General features: G+C 53.8%; 1 protein-coding gene across 2 annotated transcripts in view; it reads right to left on the bottom strand.

The window, feature by feature from the left end:
- CLDN14 (claudin 14) overlaps positions 1 to 20,314 on the bottom strand; it is an 86,646-nt gene that overhangs the window by 15,352 nt on the left and 50,980 nt on the right. For both annotated transcript variants that reach the window (XM_058661644.1, XM_058661645.1), the window contains exon 2: positions 16,782 to 16,919. The gene's annotated coding sequence lies outside the window, so the exon portion shown is untranslated. The remainder of the gene's footprint in view (positions 1 to 16,781; positions 16,920 to 20,314) is intronic.

The raw sequence follows: 20,314 nt of genomic DNA, 5'->3' as shown, positions 1-20,314 counted from the left end.
AAATTTTTTTTTAAAATATGGCTCTGTAATTTATTTAGAGAGTTTTGTTTGGTAAGGAAATCTCCCGAGGAGAGAAAGGGTTGACAGTAAATGTCTTTACTAGGAAAGGCTGGGGGAACTAGAGGAGACAGAAGCCCGTTTCTACTCTAACTCTCGAAGGCTGGGCTTGTTGCAGCTCAGGCTGCAGCTTCTCTGGGTGTCGTGTTGACTGATGTTGGTCAGATGGCACGGTGGGGAATGTTCCTGAAATTCAAACCCCACAACGTCCCCTCTGAGTGCCTGGTGCCCATAGCGTGGCTGGCAGCAGTCTACGCAGTGGTGGCATGGGGACACTGCCCTGGGTTTGCTAATTGCCATGTTGTGTCCTGGATGAGACACACCCCTAGGGACCACCTGACAGGAAGCGACATCTGAAAAACGATGTCTGAACATAGAGAGAGGATGGTAGGCGTGAGGATGGGGTGCGGCAGGCTGGGCAGCTGCGTGGGAGGCCCACAACCTGTGCTGGAATGGCTGGTTCAAATCTTGCCTCCTTTTCTGATCTAACTGATCTGACAAATGCACCTGGTGGGCGGCAGATGGTGGCCCGGGCACGTGGGGACCTGCCACTCCTGTTGTCCACTCCGGAGGGCTGCTGGCTCCTGGGTTCAGTCCACCTCAGCCCTGGCTGTTGTTGGTGTTTGGGAAGTAAAGCAGCAGAAGGAAGATCTCTGTCTGTTTCTCCATAAGTAATATGAAACTAAATTTAAAATATGTAAGGAGACAAAAAAATTGAAAACGGGGACTTAAGCAACTTTCGGCTTACTCAAGTTTACAGCAGCTTTATTCCTGATAACCCAAAGTGGAAGTGACCCAAATGTGCATAGGTCAATGCTTAGGTAAACAACACTGGGTCAATGTGCACACACACACTCGTGAGCACACACACACACACACACACACACGGTAGAGCATTCCGGAACCCTGGAAATGCCTTTTTGCATGAAGTGAGCCCATCACAAAAAGGTTGCACTGATGTGAGCTCATTCACAGGGACCCAGAGCAGAATTGGGGTGCAGGGACCTGAGGGAGCGGGATGGGGAATCAGAGATTACTGGGTTTGAGGTCTCTGGAAGCCTGGCACAGTTCTGGGGGTGTGTGACAATGAAGAGGGCAGATACACTTCATGCCAAGAAATGTAAAACTCGCAAAACTCGGGGCTTCCTGCAGCAGCATCGGTTTCTCGGGGACACGCTGTGGTGGGGGAGGGGGAATGCCTCAACTCTGGGGTGCGGGGACACCAGGTTGCACAGGACAAGCTGTGCCCATGAGGGCCTGGCTGGTAATAGGTTGGGTGGGCTGGGGAAGACTGCCCAGTCATCGACCTGCCATTTTGGGCAAAGCCAAACCCATCTTGGATGCTGCCTGGTTGCTGCCCTGCTCACACGCAGGTCCATCACCACAGCTGCCTGCCACACCTCCTGAGCTCCTCGACCCTGCCCTTTCCCCAGCCCAGCGTATGTCTGTCTAATCTGCCCTTGGCTCTGTTGACGTGGGTGGCAACTGCTGTCCTCTCTGGGCATCCCACCTACCATCACACTGGTCACCAGCCCCAAGACCATCCCTGCCCCGGTGGCCAGCCCTGCCGAGAGCGGCCAGAAAGAGTGGTTGCTAGGAGTACTGGGATCTGCTTGGACACAAGCGGCCAGCAGGCTCCCCAGAGTGGACAGGCATGGTATTGGAGGGTCTCCATGTGCAGTCCCCTCTAGGCGCCATCTCAGCTCAGGAAACAGGACAACTTTCCTCGCCTGGAATACCTTCCCAGGCTTTCCAGCTGCCACACATTGGAAAGTACAAGGCTGAGGAGGGCCCTGGAGGGGATTCCTTGGACATTCTGTCACACGTGTGGGGAATCGGGGCCCTGTCCCGCCCCATGCACACTCAGGAACTCACACACAGGTGTGAGTACAGGAGCACATGTGGGCATACATACACGTAGGCACCCAGGTGTGCATGTGGGCGTCCCGAGACGGCTCTTGGCAGTAGCCAAGCCCCAGGAGTATCTGTAGGGAGATAAAACGGGCACAGCTTCCAAGGCCAGCAACAACCTTCCTTTGCATTTTGGATAAATCGTGAGACCACAGGTGCTTCACCATTTTCAGTGCAAAGTGTTGGTTGGTGCCTTCCCCAAGCCCTTATCTGGGAGTGCCCTCGGTCACATGATCATGTGAGGGTCCCAGGTCCCTCGTGAGCCTCACTCACTGTCTTTTCTTTCTCTCTCTCTCTTTCTCTTTCTTTCTTTCTTTCTTGCTTGCTTTTATTTGAAATGCAGAATTATAGAGAGTGGGAGAAACAGGGAGAAAGAGAGACAGAGAGAGAGGGAGAGATTTTCCACTCATTGGTTCACTCCCCAAATGACTGCAGTGGCTGAAGCTAGGCCATTCTGAAGCCAGGAGCTTCTGCCCGGTCTCTCACAGGGGTGCAGGGGCACAGGGGCACAGGGGCACAAGCCATCCTCCTCTGCCATTCCAGGCCACAAGCAGGGAGCTGGATTGGAAGTGGAGCAGCTGGGACTTGAACCATATGGGATGCTGGTGCAGCTGGTGGAAGCTTGGTTTGCTGTGCTATGATGCTGGCTCCATCTCTGCTCTTTGCTCCAACCCTCACTCATTATCTTCAGCTCTGCTGGAGTAGAAGTCCCCTTCTCAGCCAGAAGCCCTTTCCAGAAAGAAGCGGTGGGGGACGACCAAGCGCATTGCAGTGAGGTGATGGGAGCGCGAAGGGGAGCCTTAACCCGATCCTGCTAATTTCCCCAGTGCTGTGGGCCTTTTCATGTTGGCCTCATGGAAGTTCACATTTGCTGGGTGTATTTGTATTTGCTACAGGACGCCACTGTGTTCCCTTGGCCTCATAATAAAAAGCAGCTGCCCGAAACCCTTTTTGGAACAAGAAGGGGCAGAAACAAATAAGCAAATGATCATAAAAGATCAGAGAAAGGAACAGGGCTGCTCTGGGAAGCGGGTGTGAGCAAGCTCAGAGAACACGCTGTGGGCCCATGTGGGCAGGGGGCTGGCGACTTTGGAAAGTCACGTGGGGCTCTGCTAAGGATATGCCGACATCCTGCCACCCAATGTGGCGTGTGTATGTGCAGGAGTTGGGTGACGCTGGGCTCTCCTCCTGGACGTGGGATTTCACTCCTGGAGTGGACACAGCAGTAGGCAGTGCTGCCGAGGGGATGCTGGTGTGGACTGCAAAGTGCCTCTGCCAGCACTTGATTCCAGAACCTTGGATTTCCCAACCTTGGTAGGAAGTCGAGTCCTCGTGGAGGTGACTGAGTGAGATGAGGTCCCTATGTGTGAGGAGCGACCCATGGCTGTGGGTTCTGAGAGAGGAGGGGACACATGGGGAGGGGGAAGTCCTGAGAAAACCGAGGTGGAGGCTGTGATGGTGCAGTCATGGGGCAGGGAGCCCCAAGGAGAGAGAGGCGGCGAGAGCTCCTCAGAACTTTCCAGAGAGCACTGCCCTATGGACAACTTGATTTTCAACTTGGGGCCTAGTGGGGTGCTCCCAGGAAGTTACATCTTGTAGGCAGCAGGGGGCGTCTTTGAGCAAGAACCTGCTTGGTCCCATTCTCTACCTGGGAGTTAAGTCCCAGGAGAGGCCTGGAACCCACTGTTTCCCTGCCTTTGGGGAGACCGTGGGGCTTGAGGGAGGAGGAGGAAGCCTGCAAGAGGGGTTTCCATTTTTGTCCTGGGCGCCTTCAGGGATCAGCTCCGCAGAGGGGGTGTGGGTGTGGGGGTCCTCACTGGGACTGCCCTGGGGCCAGCTCTGTGAGCGGAGAGGATATGGAGGGCAGGCAGGACCGGGTTCCTGTTCTCAGCACTGTGCTCTTGTCAGCTGGGCACGGGCCAGTGGGGAGTGCCAACATTCCTGGAGCTCTGGTTACCACATAAAGACCCAGGCCTAGCAGTTGGATCTTTGAGGGTCTTATGATCGGAGAATTCAGGATATGCCATGAACATCTCCACTCCAATAGGGGAGCTTGGTTCTTCCAGTCCTGGGGCCTGGGGAGTGGGAGAGGGCCGGGTCACACACACACGCCCCAGTCTCCCCCAGACTAACATCTTTGAGGGAGAGCCTGCTAGGGTTTGATAGAGTTTGTGCCCCAAGTTCAGGCAAGAGTTTAGTCCTCAAAGTCTAAGGTTGCTTTGAAAAAGAGTCATTAGTCTGGCACCTTGGTATAGCAAGCTAAGCCTCAGTTTATACCGCCAGCATCCCATATAGCTGCCAGTTCAAATCCTGATTGTTCCATTTCCTGTCCAGCTCGCTGGTAATGGTCTGGGAAAGCAGCAGAGGATGGCGCAAGTCCCTAGGCCCCTGCACTCATGTGGGAGACCTGGAACAAGTTCCTGGTTCTTGGTTTCAGATAAGCTCAGCTCCAGTTATTGTGGCCATTTGGGAAGTGAAATAGCAGATGGAAGACTCTCTGTGTCTTTCTCCTTTCTATCACTGCCTTTCATATAAAAATAAGTTTTTAAAATAAAAAAAGATTCATTAGAAAGAAAAAAATGACACACAGAGAGAAAGAGAGAGACAGATCTTCCACTAGTGGTTCACCCCCAATGGCCACAGCAGCCAAGGTTGGCCCAGGCAGAAGCCTGGAACTCCACCCAGGCCTCCCATATGGCTGTCAGGAGCTCAGATCCTTGAAGCATCATGTGTAATCTCCCAGGCACATTAGTGGGAAGGTGGATTGGAAGCAGAGCAGCGAGGACTTGAAGCACTATGCCGCTATGTGATGCCAGTGCCAAATACAGAGGCTTAACCAGCTGCACTGAGACACTGCCTGTCTGGAACTCCTGTGTTAGAAGGGTGGGAAAGTAAGCTGACTGTGGTGGCTGGGGGCAGGGTCTGTGGGAAGTGACTGGATTGGACTATGCGGCCCTGGGATTGAATCCTGGCTGCTTTAGAGGGAAGGACTACACAGGCTCTTGACATGCCCCGTCTCTGCCACGGGATGCCGTGTGCCACTTCGGGACCATGCTACCCACAGGGACCCCACGTCCTGAAGGGGAACTGGAAAGGGACCAAGTCGGCTAAGCTGGCCTCACTGAGCTTGGTTGCACGGTCTGGGTGAAGAACGCCACCATGGACCTGCTGGGAATTCCTGGTCCCCTTCACCTGGCGCAGAGTGGCTGGATGGAAGAACTGTCCACCTCTCCCTCGCCCACGGCCCCTCCCCTTCGTCGTTCTGCCTGCCAAAGGAACAAATACACAATCCTTAACAGAAAGAAAGAAAAGTTTGAAAGACAGTGTTGTACGAAAATGGGGGCTTCAGAAGGAAGCCTTTCTCCTGGGACAGGTTCCTTGAGTGTGTGACTAGGCAGGGGGTTTAGGGTGCAGGAGGCTCCCCTTGGTTTCAGCCCCTCCCCGCCCTGGCCCTGGCAGCCACAGGTGGGCCGCGAGCCCAGGGGCCTGCGCGAGCCGGGAAGGTAGCCAGCTTCAAAGCTTTCACCAGGCCATGGTCAAAGCCGACCCTAAGCCCAAGAGAGGCGGAAGGGGGCTGTGCCACCACTCCCTAGCTCATGGCCACTTAGCTGAGACCTTGTTTCCCTGCGCAGGCGACCTTGTTTCCCTGCGCAGGCCGCCTTGTGACCCCCCCAGTGGCCTTGAGACGCCTGCAGGACTCCCAAAAGGGGTGGTTCTTATGGTGTGGAGGGGGAGGCTTTCATGAGGCTGGGGTCAAGTTCCTTTGCTGTTCCCAGCAGCAGAGATGACAAAGAGTGAAATGTGACCCCAATAGTGCCTTCGCTCTGACTTGGACGGTCTGTATGGAATTCTACAGGATGTCTTTTATCTGAGATTGGCTCTTAGCCATTGGGTGGACAGAGGAGGTGGCCGGTTGGTTAGGCAGAGGTGTCCTATCTCAGGCTGGACACAGGCACTGACGGGCAGCAGAGCTGGCCTGAGGAGCTGAGCGCTGTCATAGGTGGCGTGGACATGAACATGGCTGAGACTGCAGCCCCAGGGGGAGCTGCCATAGCACACGAAGGAGAGACCACGGCACAGACAGAGGGACAGCTGGCTGCCCTCGCCCTGCGCAAAGGTGACAGCTGAGATTCAGCCCCAGGGCTCGGCTGGGCAAATCAGGGTCCCCACCCTGGGGCCCCGGGGCCTGTTTTTTTGTGGCTCATTTTGCAGGGGCCCCCTTCTTTTGTTTAAAGACTTATTTGTTTATTTGAAGGTCAGAGTTAGGGAGAGAAAAATAAAGACCTACCCACTGGTTCTGAACCCAGATGGCTATAGTGGCCAGGGCTGGGCCAGGCTGAAGCCAGGAGCCAGGGGCTAGGACCCAAGAGCTTCTTCTAGGTCTCCCACAGGAGTGCAGGGGCCCATGCACTTGGGCCGTCCTCCACTGCTTTTCCAGGTACATTAGCAGGGAGCTGGATCTGAAGTGGAGCAGCCAGGACTTGAACTGGTGCCCAAATGGGAAGCTAGCAATGCAGGTGGGAGCCTGCCACACCACAGTGCCGGGCCTGGGGCACTTCTAACCTGACTCCCAGATGAGGTGTGTGTTTGCTTCTTTTTCTCTGGGTTGCACACAAGTATCCCTCATGCGACAGATGCACAGGTCTGGGGAAGTGTCACTGTGGGTAGAGAGTGGGGGTGTGAATGAGAAGCTGCTGGCATACCTCAGAATGGGGAGGCCGGTGACCCCACCACTCACTAGGGCCTTGCCTTTTGAGGCCTTGTGGGAAGGGGGCACCTGCAGCCCCCTGCCGCTGAGTTTCTAGGGGAAGCCAGGACTAGGCGGGCTCTCTCCTGCTTCAAGCAAGCAAGGCCCACTTCCAGCCATGGCGCGCCTGTGCATTCCAGAGTGGAACAAACCCTTTCATTTCTGCAGGAGGCTGAGGGCCCTGGCCACAGATGGGGCTCCTGCGATAGCAGTCCAGGAGGGGAGAGGAAACGGAGGTATGGACACAGCGCTGGCAGTAGGGGAGCTCCCGAGGCCCTGGGCTCCCCCGTGCGGTGGGTGCTGTTGCAGAGGGGATGGGTGCCTGTTGGGTCTCTGGGTTTCAAGCCCAGCCCCGGGCACTCTCTGTGGCTGCCCCATCAGTCTTTGCCCGCTTGAGGCCTGTCCTCAGCCTGTGGCTGCTGGAACGAACCACCAGTCACAGCGGGTCAGGGTCCACCTGATTTGGGGATGGTCTCATCATGGTCTACCAATATGCAATGACTTGTTGCCCCAAAGGGGCGCTTTCTGAGGCCCCAGGAAGGACAAGAGTTTTGAGGTAGCAGGAGAAGGTACCATTTCAATCCTCCACTAGCACTGGGTCACCCCTGGAAGTGCCACCTTATCTGACTGCGTCTGTCCTGGCGGCCACTTCTCCTTCCAGAAGAGGTCCCTCTCTCAGTGGCGTGTTCCCATTAAGAAATCCATTAAAGGGATTGGAGCTGTGGTGCAGCGGGCTAAGCCACCACCTGCAGTATTGGCATCCAATATGGGAGTCTGTTCAGGTCCTGGTGGATGCCCTTCTAAACCAGGTCCCTGCTAATGCACCTCTGCTGGGGAGGCAGCAGAGGATGAGCCAAGCCCTTGGCCCTGGCACCCGTGTGGGAGACCCGGAAGAAGTTCCTGGCTCCAGCCACATTTCAGGAGTGAAACAAAGTACGGAAGAGTTCTCTGTTTTCTCTAACCCAGCATTCAAAGGAATACATAAATCTTTTCTCTCTCTTCCTTCCTTCCATTCTTCCTTCAGTCTTACTTCTTTTTCTCTCTTTCTTTTCTTCTTTCTTTTTTTAAGGAAATTCATTAGCCCAGTACCTGTTTAACCATGTATACTATTGCCGACACCCTCATGCTCCCGGCCCCTGGACACCCAGCATCCCCTGGTCCTGTGTGATTTCTCGATTCTCTTCCCCCTACAGTTCCTCTGCCCCAGCTCGTTGCTCTCCTGCCTTCCCCCGGCAGCTTCTGTGCTGTGTCTCCTGCGCTGGCAGCTACAGGTCTCCCTCCCTGCCTGTCTTCTCGCCTAGCAGTCCTGCGGCCTTCCCAGGCAGCCGAAGCTGGACTGATGCCCGCCCTTTGTCAGCAGGGCTGAGCGAGCCAGCCCGGGCACAGTTCTACGGTGAGCCCTGGCTCCCAGCTTGCACGGGCGGGCCCCCGAGTCACAGCCGCGCCCCTGAGTCTAGCTTCCTGCTAATGCACGCCTTGCAAGGTCACAGATGATGGCTCGAAGCACTTGGTCCCTGCCCCCCAAGTGAGAGGATCACACTGAGCTGCAGGCTCCCTGGTGTGGGCCTGGTGCAGCCTCAGCGGCGATTGGGTGAGCATTTGGTGGGGGGCGGGCAGAGGGGAATGGAGTCACTGCTCTTTCAGACAGTAAATAGATAAGAAGAAAGCCCAGGCTTGCCACAGTGTGGGTCGGCTTTTTGGGTGAGGTTCTGACAGAAACTGACTTACAAGGGCTGGAGTCCAGGGACACTAGTGGGAAAAAAAGCAGTTGCAGTCAGTGAAGAGTTGCAATGTCATGGTCAGTCCGTAAAGCTGCACTTGACTGTACTGTGAGCTAGGTGACACCTGTCAGCTAGCTGAGCCAGAACTTCATTCAGGAGCTGGGGCGGAGAATCTGCTTTTGTGTCAGCCCCGACTCCCATCCATCCAGGTGATTCCCATGCACGGTCAAGGTGAGAATCAGTGGTCGGCACTGGTAGGCCACAGGCATGCTGGAGACAAGTCCAAGGGCTCCGGCAGCCCGGACAGCCAGCTGGGCAGGGGGTACGCTGTTTCCTGGAGATGGGTTCCCTCCACTGTGGCTGTTCTCACAGAGTTAGGGACTGGGGCTGTGGAGGAGGGGATCTGGGTGTCTGAGTGAGCCGGACGCCTGACCAGCCACTCAGCTCATCCCCCGTGCAGGTTGCCCACCCCCAACCCGAGGTGGCAGATTAGGGCACGCAGTGCATCTATGAGGTTTGCTTTGCTTTTGAAAAACCAGCCCGGGGGGAACTCAGGATAGGTTTGCACAGCACTGCTTGCCTTGGCCCAGGCGCAAGGTTCCTGCTTTCCAGCCCGTTTAGTGCAAGTCAAGACGCAGCCCTGTCTTCAGGAGCCCCAGCACCAGGGCCAGCAGTGGCCGAGGGGGACAGTCGCAAAGACACAGGAGAGCTAGGCAGGGCTGGACTGGGTGGCCCCACATTCACTGGCTTAGCCCGCAGCACTACCCTGCAGGCAGCTGGGCCTGAAGCCATCTGAGCCCAGGCCAGGGACTGGTCCAGCTTGGCCCTGCTCAGCCCCCAGGAAGGAGCTGACAGGGTTCTTTCTGCCCCTGCTTGGCAAATGCACTTCCGGAGTGTTGGTGGTCAGCTTTCAGTCATGGTCATTGCACCCCCTCCCGTTCACTCTGCAACAAGCATTGTTAGGTCTGGTTTGGAGGTGCCCGTCGACAACGGGGGGGCAGCCTCCCAGTGGTGCCGCTCCCCCGAGGGGCAGTGTTTCCACAGCACCTTTGTCCCTTTTCTCACGGAAGGGCAAGTACCCCTTACACACCACTGTGCGTGAGTAGGCCCACGGAAGGGCAAGTACCCCTTACACACCACTGTGCGTGAGTAGGCCCACGCTAACACTGCCCCCGCATCTCCCAGACAGACCTTTTGTAAAGTTTCTGTGATGTCTTGTCTTCAGTCACAATTAAAATTGCCAAGCTGAATCAATTAAACACAAAGACTGTGCTCATTGGGCCAGTGTTACAGTGTGCATGTTAGGCCACTGCCTGCAGTGCAAGTCCTGGCTACTTCACTTCTGATGCGGCTCCCAGCGAGTGCTCCTGGGAAGGCAGGGGAGGACGGCCCAAGTGCGTGGACCCCATTCTGCCCCCCGCCTCCCACATGGTGGGCCCGGCTGGTGGTCTGGCTTCCGGCTTCCACCTGGGCCAGCCATGGCCATAAGGGCCACTCTGGGGGTGAACCAGCAGATGCAAGACTTCTGTCTGTCCCTGTCAACACTTGCTTTCAAATAAAATAAAATGAATCTTAAAAACCAAAATCTGCCTAGATCTTTCGGATGTGGTCCCTCTCGGCAAACCCCAGGAGGGTCGTGCTCAAGAAGTGGCGTTGGGTGGGCGCTACCAGCACAGACTGGGGCCCTGAGATTGGTGGGACACTCGGGGCTGGGACAGCGAGACTGAGCTAGAACTAGTGGGCTTAGGGGAGCAGACCTAGGTGTGCCCAGGGCTCCTGTGTGAAGAACCCCTTCTGTGGGACATGGATGCATCCCCATGGGGTCACCACTGTCCCTGCTAGCCTCTCAGGCTCTCTGCAGCAGCCTGGTCTTTGGATTGGAAGCGATCCCTCCAGTTGTCCGCCTAGCCCCTGGCCCTGGAAAGGGGCTGTTTGTCACAGGCATGGGAAGAGCAAAGCGAGCCTCCTTTAAGGCTTCACTAAGTTGCGGGCCTGTAGGAAGCTCATTTATCAATTGGATCCATAGGACGCGGGGCCAGTGCTGAGGCCCAACAGGTGAAACTGCCTCTTGCAACATCCGCGTCCCATGGTGAGTGTCTGCTCTGCAATGCCCACCCCTGCTGATGTGCTGCGGAAGCAGTGGATGGTGATACAAGGGACTAGAACCCAGACGGAGTGCTAGTCCAGACCCTAGCTCTTGCAGATGTGTGGGGAGTAAGCCCACGGATGGAGGAGTTCTCTGCTTCTGTCCCTGCATCTCTGTTACTCTGCCTGTTAGATAGATAGATAGATAGATAGATAGATAGATAGATAGATAGATAGTAGATCAATCCATCGATCTCTTTTGGAAAAACAATCCAATAATGGGGCAGGCATTGTGGCATAGTGCATAAAGCCACTGCTTGCAATGCTGGCATCCTATAATGGCCTCCAATTCACATCCCGGCTGCTCTGCTTTCAGTCTGGGTCCTTATTAATGTCTTGGCAAAAAGCAGTGGAAAATGATCCAAGTGTTTGGGCCCTGCCACCCACATGAGTGGCTGCTGCAGCCATCTGAGGAGTGACCCAGCGGATAAAAATTTTTTTTTCTCTCTCTCTTTCTGTAACTTTGACTTTCAAAATAATCAATCCATCAATCTTTATTAATAAACTCCGAGGACTCCCAAATGGGCCACTGCTTAAGCACAGCCGCTGTAGATGGTGTGTGAGCTAGAATGTGAGGCCTTTATGGCGCTGTCCATCTGTTGGAGAACACAAGAGCGGCCGTGAACTGTCATGTCAGTTGTCGGGTACGGGTCACCCCCTTACGTATGATAACTGTACCACCCACGCTGGTCGGCTCTTGTGTGATTTTCCTGGCTTTGCATATTGGAGAACAGAAGATTCGACCAGTGCAATCACTCGGCCAAGGTTCCACAGACAGCAGGAGGCAGGGCTCCACGTGGCTGAAGCCCTTCTCCAAGCTGGCTCTGCTGAAACACTGCCCTTGTGCCGCCGTAGTCTGATGTGGCCTGGCATGATCCTGCTGGGCTGGCTGGATGGTTGGGTGCCGTTCCGCCGTCCCTGTGGCATGCCTGGCTCAGGCCTGGAATTAACAGAGTCCCCTCTTTGCCAAGAAAAGGGTTTTCCAGGGAAATGAGATCTGAGGTTCTTTTTTCCCCTTCAAGGCATGGACATTGGTTGAGAGGGTTATGGTACGTTACCGATCTATTGCTGTGACATCTTGTAAATGTTACAGCTACCGTGTTACACTTTGTCAGAATGCCAGATCTTACACTTCAAATAACACTGTGAGTGGAGCAATCAGTGCGGATTCCACGTCAGTGGATCCAGAGGGCTTTCTTTTGGTCTCATTTTCCCCTGAGTATCACAGCTTCAAACAATCCCCTCTGCTTGGGTGGCACGTGTCCTTTATGCTCACAACCATGACAGAAGTAAGAAAGAAGAGCTGGACGCTGTAGGACACAGCACGCTTGCCCCACCCTTACGATGGCCCTGTGACAGCGACGTGTCCTGCCTGAGTGCAGGTGCGAGTCCTCAACCCCAGCTGCGTGGGCGATGGCTTGGGAAGCTCTTTACCGTTGTAACAGTCATAGCTCTGTTGAGTGCGCCTGGGGAAGTGATAGCCAACCTTACAGGTGAGCCCAACACACCACCAGCTTTAAGCTTTCTGGCTTCAGGCAGTCGTGGGACTTCTAAGTTCATGCAATACAGACTGGCTGATCTGCATGCAAGATGACATTAGAAAGCAGGAAGGTCTGTACCCTGCGTGATGAACAAGGGTCATGCAACTCAAACATAGGCAACTAATGCACTACATGCAATATAGCAGTAAGTTCTAGATTAAAAGTGTTCAGTTAGCATCGCTGAATGAGTGGCTACCTACAGTGTCACTGGGAAAATTGATACTTTGATGTCATCAACATGTCATCAACTGTAAGATGAGGTATTATGAATTCAGAAAAATTGAATTGAACTGTGACCTTCCAGATCAAATTAGCTGTGCCCCAATTTCAAGAATGTTAAAGATAGGAATTTTGTGAATGATCAGACGCAGTATTTCAAAATTGAAATAGTTTCCCACCTTTTCTGCTACAACTGTTATGCCACAGATTTCCACTAGGTGCCGCTGTGCTCTGCTCCGTTAAATTCCCAAAGTATTTTCCGAGCAGTATCACCCATCAAAATAGCAGCCCTCTTTGAAAGACAGGATTCAGCAGTTTCCTATTTTGTCGAATTGGACCCATTCAAAGCGTCTCTAGTGGTGTAGGATGTGAAGAGTGAAACGGAAAGGGTTAGTGGCTTGAAAGGGACCTGCCACTCCTTCCACCTGTACCCTCAGGGGTCAGTCCTCCGCTCAGCTCATGCCTGGTGTGCGACGGGTTAACAAAAGACCCAGTGACAGTGAAAGGGGAGCTGGTGCTGGACCTAAGGCAGCAGATCTACTGGAAGGAAAGTCCGTAAGAAGTCCCAGTGCCCCAGTGCCCGTGAGTGCCACACGACCAGCAGGGAGGAAGGTCCAGCAGAGAGGACTCTGGGCTTAAAGCCAAGCCCAAGGTCAACCCTGGGCTTTGATCTGGTGTCTCCATGGCTGGAAAGCTGCAAGATTTTCTCTGTTGACTAGGGACTCACTCTTGCAGCAAAATGACCAAAACAAAGGTTGCTTGGAAGCTTCCAGAATGGTGCTTGGAACAGCACTTCTCAGACCATTACCCATTCCCCCGATCTCTTCAGCAGGAATCTACAGTGTTTCAAAAGCTTTATAGCAAACTCACAAAGTGATGCTCTGTGAAGTTTAATAAAAAGAAAATTGGAATTTCACTTTGTATGTCGTTATAGTTCATTTTTCTAGTAATTCTAGTAAGTAGTAGAATTAAGTACTTAAACTAAGCACTAAACTACTACAGAGTAGAATTTAAAAGCTTTTTCATCTACGTATTTTTCACCTTATTTGATAAGTGGGGGTGGGGGAGAGAGAGAGAGATTATATATGTGGATATACTTCAGACACCTGCAGCAGCCAGGGCTGGGTCAACCTGAAGCCTGAAGTGCTGGAGTGTAGAGCCCCGTCATGGTCTCCCATGGGGATGGCAGGGACCCAAGTTCTTGGGCCAACTTTCACCACTTCCCAAGGTATGCTGGAAGGTGGGTCAGTAATAGAGAAGAAGGGACTTGAATCAGGCAAGAACCCCTGTGGTATGAAGGGCACCCCAAGCTGTGACTTAAGCACTGTGACAAATGTCCGGACTGTGTGTGTGTGTCTTAAGTGTACTTTCACCCACGATAGTTTTATAAGCCCCTACAGGGAGCCTGCCCTGTGGAAGGTCCCCCAGAAAGATGATCCTGTGCACCCCCTAAGGAAAATTCTAGAAGTCTGAAAGTGCAGGGCCAGTTGGCTCGTGAAGGCTGGGATGGTAGATTCATTGTAGAGGCCAAAAGAAATCCTAAGAGTGGCACGCCTCCATCCGCCTTCTTTGTGCCCAGCATGTCCCCACTCAGCACACACACCAGCAGCCTAAAAGTGACTTTGGGACAATAGGAACTTAGGGGGTGATAGTGACAAAAACATGCAAGACCGTTCAGCACTGCCCAAGTCTCTGACTCACGGTTGGCTCTCTGTACCCATGGTTGCACCCACTGTCGATTCTACTAACCTCAGATCAAAAGTATTAGAAAGACCATGGCATGGACACTGGACATGCACGGACTTGCCTCTCACCAGGATTCCCTGACACAACAGCACAGAAGCTGCTCACGCTGTATCTGCACTGCAGTAGGTGGGGCCAGTCACCTGGAGATGATGGGATCAGGTGGGCTCCACGTGGGGACCATACTGTGTGGTTGGAGCGTGTGTGGCCCTGGCACCATTCCCCCCCCCCAACAGCAAGGGACAACTGCATTAGCCTCCAAGCAGAAGCAGGACAGTGGAGTCACACACTCCTCTTGGGGCTTGCTCCGGCCAAGGTCAGCCGGCTGGGGCTCAAGGTTCTGGATTTTCAGTCATGGACCACCGTGAGCTACCTGCTCTGCAGGAAGCACTTGTTGCATCAGCTCACCTGCTGGTGTTTTAGGGCAAGCAGCTTGGTCGTCTCTATCCAATGGGGGGCTCCGCAGTTTCTGTTAGTTTCACGCTATAGTTGTACTCTTCGAGTGAGCAAAGACACATGTAATACATGAGCCAGTTCTCTTTGCTTTCCCAGAAATGGACAGCCTACGTGTTCTTTTTTTTTTTTTTTTTTTTTTTTTTGAGCTTGGCTAGCTTGTGGAACATCTATAAGACAACAGAGTGGCATGTCCTGTTCAAACGTCACGTGCTTCCTGAGTTCCGAATAGGAAGACAGCTCCAACATGCAACGCTGAGTGAGGGAAGTCGTCGGAGTGCAATGGCCTGATTCCACAAACACGTGCCTTGTGAGCCTGTTGGCAACACTGTGAACACTTGGGCACAGGGCTCTGCAACAGCCAGGCAAAGGAATTTCATTTTGATGTATTAATCTAATTTCCTCGAAGATTTACTTATATATCTGAAAGACAGGGTTCCAGAGGCAAGAGATTCGTTGATTTGTTCCCCAAACGGCTGCAATGGCCAGGCCTGGGCAAGGCCAAGCCAGGAGCCAGGGACTCTATCTGGGTCTGCCGCATGATGCAGAGACCCAAGCATGTAGGTCCCTTTCTGCTGCATTTCCAGGTGCATTGGCAGCAGACTGGATTGGAGATTGGGCAGCCAGGACTTGAAACTGCAACCCCTATGGGATGCTGGCAGTGCAGGCAGCAGCTTAACTGGCTGTGCCACAGCATCAGTCTTACGGGTTTTATCTTTAACATCATTCTATGTGTTTTTAAAGTAAGATATGTACTCATTTGATATGTACCAAGGTGCTTTTACAGGAAGCAACAGAGAGCATCCAGCCAATGACGTCACCTGAAGCAAGGGCTACATAAAACAGCGGTGCCCTGAAGCCCGATAGACATCAGCACAGTTAAAAAAAAAAAAAAGCACCATTTCCTGTTTGGTCTCACCATGCCTGATAGGTGGGGCAGGGGAAGGAGGTCTGGGGTCAGGGGAGGGATGGAAGTGCTAGCACTGCAAGATTGGGACAGATGACCCAGAAGACGTGACAGGTGCTGTAGGAAGCCAGGACTAAGCAGAAAGACCCAAAGAACACCTGAACATGTCTGTGCCTTGGCAGATCCGACAGGGACTTCCTGGGGCACAGGAGCAGTGGCCACCCAGCATCCTGGGAAAGAAACCACTTGTTGCCCAACACAGCATCACCCAGGACAGAAGAAAGATGGGAGGATGATAGTTCTTCTTCTCTGGAACTCCCCTTGGGGGGCTACTGTGTGGGAGACGGAAGGGCCTGGGATGCTGCCCTAGCTAACAGGTGCCCCTCCTCATCATGGGCTTTGTCTCCCCGGGGGGAAGAGGAGGTTGCACATGGGAGGGCAGAAACACTTTCCCTGTGTGGGTGAGACTGTCCTCAGGGGCCCTTCTCGTGTTGATTCAGAGTGCCGGGCTCTCCTCTAAGTAAATATTAAACATCTTCACAGTGGTTTGAACAGGGCCCGTCTCCACCTTGCCCTGGATGTCGCTGTTGTGCCGCACCTGGACTTACCCTGGTTGAGCAGGGCAGGAAATGGTGCCCCAGGTGAGGACTGCCCACTGGCACTTCCAGTGTGCCATCTTGGGAAGTGGTGGGCACAAGGGGGCTTTGGCTTGAAGTGGGGGAAGACCACAGGGGCAGGAGTGGAGAAGAGATGGAATTTTTTTACCCCCTCATCCCCAGAGCAGGGTAGCCACATGGAAGCCCCTGCCAAGGAACTCCCATGAAGAAGGTCACTGTGGTGCCAGGAGGACTCCTAACATCCAGAGGTCGCCGTGCTCAGCAGCCTCAGAGGGCCAGGAACCATTGCTTTTGTAGATCGACACAATGGAAGCCAGAAGTCATCTCACTAACCACATGCGCAGCCTGCGAGCCTCCAGAGAACTTGCAGGCCTGGGATCCCGCTGGGTACACACACGAGCCCTTGAGTATCTGCGCATGCCGGGCCCTTTGCGCCTGCTAGGGGAGATCCCAGCCTTGCCACACACCAGCGATGCCCAGCTGCAGTCTTAGCCTCCACTGACCCATCAAGAAGCCACCCTGGGCCAATCAAGAGCTTTCTGGAGACTGGAAATACTGGAAAAGCAGTCGGCTGCCTGCAACTCAGGCTTGGCTGGGCTTTTCTTTGGGCCAGTGCAGCCCTAACTAGAAACTGGAGTAAGAATTAGAATGATACATGTTTACAGATTTGAACTAATGAATCCCTCTGAGTCCTCCTGCAGGCGGAGGCATGCGACCCACCTCATACATCAGGGACACAGCAGGCCATGTGGCAGGGCTGGGCTGGGTGGTCGCTGGTGTCAGTGGAAGAGCGCAGACCACGGCTTCAACAGTTGTTGACTTCTTGGCCCGGGTCCAGGTCTCTGAGCTCTGCAGGCCCTAGGCAGGGGACACAGGAGGAATTGAAGTGGACCAGACCATAAAGCATGGGCAACAGTTGCCCTCAGCCTGGGCGGGAGGGATCCTGCCTGCGTCTGCTTCTCTTTAAGACACAGGCTTGCGGAAGAGGAAACCCCTTTAAGGGCAGGAGCGCTTTGCCCAGCTTTAATTGCCATTTGAAACGCAACAGTCCACAAAGAAAGCCCCTACGTGGCTGCCAAGGTTTCATCTTTGTCTGCAGCCATATCGTCCAATGTTGACCTGGAAAAATATTTGTCTTAAGCAACACCCACCCAGGGTGCAGGGGAAACTCGGGGACAGGTTGGGGGAGGGGGAGAGGTACTCACAGTCACTGAGCAAAATCCTCCAGTCAGGGGCTGACCTAGTTATCAACTATGCTTTTAACTCTGTTTAACCAGAGATAACTCAATTTTCTTCTGATTCACTCCTCTACTGGTTGGGGGTGGGGGGGAAGACTGGGAGTGTTCTCTTCAGTTGCAAGGTAAGAGATGTGGCAGAAATACAGGGGGAAGTGGCTGGGTGGGGACCATCCTCGTTCAGCAGGGAAGACGCACACGCAGGCAAGCAGATCACAGAGAAACCGGGGCTGCGTTCCCATAGAAAACAGCCAGTGTTTCTAGGTGGATGAACGGAGTCAAGCATGCTGCCCTCAGGGGTGTGCCCAGAGCAAATTGCCAGCAGAGCCTGGGACCCCAGCATTGCCGATTCAGTGGACTCCACAGCAGGCCTGGACTTAATCTTGATCCCATCTTGCCTAGTGTCATGGACAAGCTTTTCAGCTACGGATGTTCAAGTTCTTGACTTCAGTGTAGTATTCAATAGTCATTGGAATGGTTGTCCACAGTTTCCCCATACAAGTCATCAGTGGAGGGACACAATCTAATTTCTATCTTACAATTACGGCCTGATTTCCTTGCATCTCTATGGGTTTCCTGTTAGAGCCCAAACTCCGAGAGCCCTCCGTGACGCAGGGAAGACATCTGGGAGCCACGTGTGGCTTTTCCTTTGCTCCCGCACATGGTAATTTTTTTGCAGCTACTACAGGAAGCTCGTCAGATGCAGGGGTACCAGACGCCACACCGAGACCTGAGTTGATGTTCCCTGACGTTATCGGCGGGTCCAGATGCCAACATCTGCTCACAGAGTGGTTGCCCAGAGAAGTGCAGCCCAGTCCTAAGCTTGGCTGGTCTGTTCCGAAGTGAGAGCCTCATATTGAAATCATTTCCCTCCGCCAAAGGGTCTAGCAGGGGTTCAGTTGTAATCTATTTTATGGAGCTGGAATTGCTTCAGATGACATGGAGGAGATTGAAAAGGGTGTGTACTGAGGCTGTTCCAGCCCAGCAGGCTGGGAGAACCACGAGCAGCTCATAGGACAGTTCTCCAGGAAGTGCTGGCCGCTCCTGACTCGGCCCTGGTGCTCCCGTGGGAGTGGAGTACGGAGGTCAGGTGTGAGCGTGGGGCAGCCGAGGGCTCTGCATGGGTGGCTCGGTCAGGGGGCATTGCTGAAGGAACAGTGGGAAACCACCAGCTCCCCTCCCTCACACTGGTAGAGTGGCCCATTTGTCTGTCAGCTGACCAAAGAGTGATGGTCATGGTGCTGTCACAAGGGCTTCTCCTGAGACCATTGGAAGTGTGCGTGGAACTTTTATTAGGCAAAGGAGAGAGAATCTTCCCATCAATACTTTATTATTATTATTATTATTTTTTAATTTGCAAGGCAGGGAAAAATGTAGGTAGAAGAATGGAAGTCCATTGCTGGCTCACCTCTCAACTTCCCTGAGCTTGGACCAAAGCCAGGAGCTGCACGCTCCATCCAGGTCTGATCTGTGTCTGTACCCAATATACAGTCGAGGGCAGGAAAGTCGGGGCACATTCCTCAGGCAGAAAAGGAAAAGAGCGAGATACAGTGAAGCAAGCCCACGGTGGATGCTGGTGGTCCCACTGGTGAGTGAGTGCAGCCCTGTTTTGCCCAGGCTGCTCTGACTTCCTCCCTGCTTACAGGGTCCCAGGTTTGCTCAGGAAGGTCCCCCATTTCCATGCAGGAGGGGTGAGTGTGTGTGTGTGTGTGTGTCAGGAGACACCTGAGACGAGGTGAAGCCACGGCTGTCCTGTGCCTCTGCAGCGACTGGTCACGTGCGTGCTGCCTGCAGGGGCATAGAGATTTGAGGGGATGTGCAGGGGACTGATGAGCAAAGCTCCTTTGCTCTCAAAAAATAAACAAATAAAAGAGGAGTGATCCCTCTTCTTCCTCTTTTTCCTCTTCTGGAGGCCCAAGAGTTTGGGTGTGACCACAGGCAATGTGGCCACTCTTGTGCCAGAGGAGCTGCTTTGGGGACCAAGCCTGACTCTGAGGATGTTGGTAGAAAGATGGAACAGCCAGGGTCCTTGAAGATGCCGTCAGCCCTCCCTGTCTCAGGACCCCTACTCTAGCACAATGCATTTCCCTTTTTGTGAAGCACTTGGCGTGGGAATATCTGTTCCCTACAGCTCCATGTACCCCCACTCACACACACTCTCTAGGAGCCTGGTTTGACTGTGGGGCCTCGCATTTCTCAGGCAAGTTGGAGAGAATGTGCCTTGGGAGCCAGGGTATACTCCAGGGTGGATAGGGGCCATGAGCTTTCAAGGCTGGTGGGGGGGACAGAGCAAGGCATGGAGAGGCTAAGAGGTAGATGCGCTCACTGCCCACAGCTCCGTGGACAAGAGGGACTGTGCGCTCGGAGTGAGCAGACACCATGAGTGTGGTCCTGACTCTGGCCTGGAAGTGGGTGCCTCTAATTCTTGGCATGCGGGAGCTGCTGTGGGGAGGCCGCTGCAGTTGGAGGTTACTTTGGAAGGATGTGTCTTTACCAGGCAGCAGGAAGGACCAGTGGCTCTGTGTGTGTGTGTGTGTGTGTCTCCGCTACACCACAAGCCAGCAGTAGCCCAAGGAAGAGATCACTCTAGGGGTTCCCAGGAGCCGCCAGCAGGCAGCTGTGGTTCCCATTGGTCTCTGACTGAGTCTGCTTGAATTAAAGTTCCTTGACTCCAAACTGCTATTGCTTTTAAATATTTTAACCCAAGCTAATCTGTTGCAGGGTCCCTGGAGGGCAGAAAGAGACATGGCTATTGCTCTTATTCTGGTTGCTTGGGAGTATGTGCTTAGTGAGGGTGGGAAGAGGAAGAGGCAGAGGACCAGAGAGGAGTGAGGGGAAGGAGTGGGAAAGAGAGAGGGAGGGGTTCCTTGGGGCTGGGCTCGAGGGGGGCTTGCCTCATGTAGAGGTCTGAGCTCCACTGAGACCTGTCCCCCTCACTGGTCCCACCTCCTCCTGGAATCACACACAGGGCCCACGTGTTGGAGCAAACACTACCTCCCTTGTCCAGTGCAGACCCTG

The sequence above is a fragment of the Ochotona princeps genome, chromosome 3, assembly GCF_030435755.1.
Source record: "Ochotona princeps isolate mOchPri1 chromosome 3, mOchPri1.hap1, whole genome shotgun sequence".
Taxonomy (NCBI): domain Eukaryota; kingdom Metazoa; phylum Chordata; class Mammalia; order Lagomorpha; family Ochotonidae; genus Ochotona; species Ochotona princeps.
Note: the sequence above shows the minus strand (reverse complement) of the source record. Positions and strands in the feature narration are given on the sequence as shown.